We start from the raw sequence: 973 nt of genomic DNA, 5'->3' as shown, positions 1-973 counted from the left end.
ATATATATATATATATATACCCACACACATACTTTTTTTTATTTAAGTTGTATCTTGATCATAACTGTCCGACAAACGGGAACGTGACACTCACTAACACTTCTTCTGATGTTTTTGCAGGTTTACTATAAAAAAAACATATTACTCTACCTTCAGTATTTGAGTATTATTTTTTCCACCTTGTTTTCCGTTTATGTGCTTGCTCGTGTGTGTGTGTGTGTTTGCATACACACACACACACACACATATATATATATAATGGTATGAAGCGTGTGAAAAAAAATCACTTTATTCAGAATCTTAAAAGGAAGAAAAGAATCAAAAATCATATTATCACTATTGTACGAAATTAGTTGCTATTTTCTCGTGAATCGTGTTTTACAGCACAGAATAACCAATCAATTTTATTTTGGCTAATAAAATGAAAGAGGTAGGAAACTTGATATTGCGAACAATTTCTGTAAGATTTTAATTTCCTCGCGAGATAACTATATATTAGGAACTTTGCTTTGTCTTGGACTCCCAACTCGTTGAAGGTGTTGTAGGTATGCCATCGTCACATATTGTATGTTTTGACTGATTTTTTAACCCCGGGAGGGGTTAAAAGTGTCATCAAATATGATCACAGACAAATTATTCCAGAATATAGACTGACAGAAAGGTACAGAATACCAGAAATAATAATCTTCCCCCAGTACAAGACTGGTCTACTTTTTTATCGACGCCGAAATGATGAAAGATAAAGATGACCTCGGTGGTTTTGAACCTGGAGGGAAGGGAATGACTATCGCAACGCAATCTATCCAACGATTTAAACATTCATCCAATTCGCCAGATCATAATATAATTAACTTCAACGGTGGAAATATGGACATAATATTAATAGGTCCACGACTGAAGATAATAGTAATTTCAGTAGAGACTATTTGATGAAATGATTAGAATATAGGCTGCAACAAGAGAGGCTGTAAAT

The sequence above is a fragment of the Octopus bimaculoides genome, chromosome 22 (assembly GCF_001194135.2).
Source record: "Octopus bimaculoides isolate UCB-OBI-ISO-001 chromosome 22, ASM119413v2, whole genome shotgun sequence".
In the NCBI taxonomy this organism is placed as follows: domain Eukaryota; kingdom Metazoa; phylum Mollusca; class Cephalopoda; order Octopoda; family Octopodidae; genus Octopus; species Octopus bimaculoides.
This window is presented reverse-complemented; position numbering follows the sequence as displayed.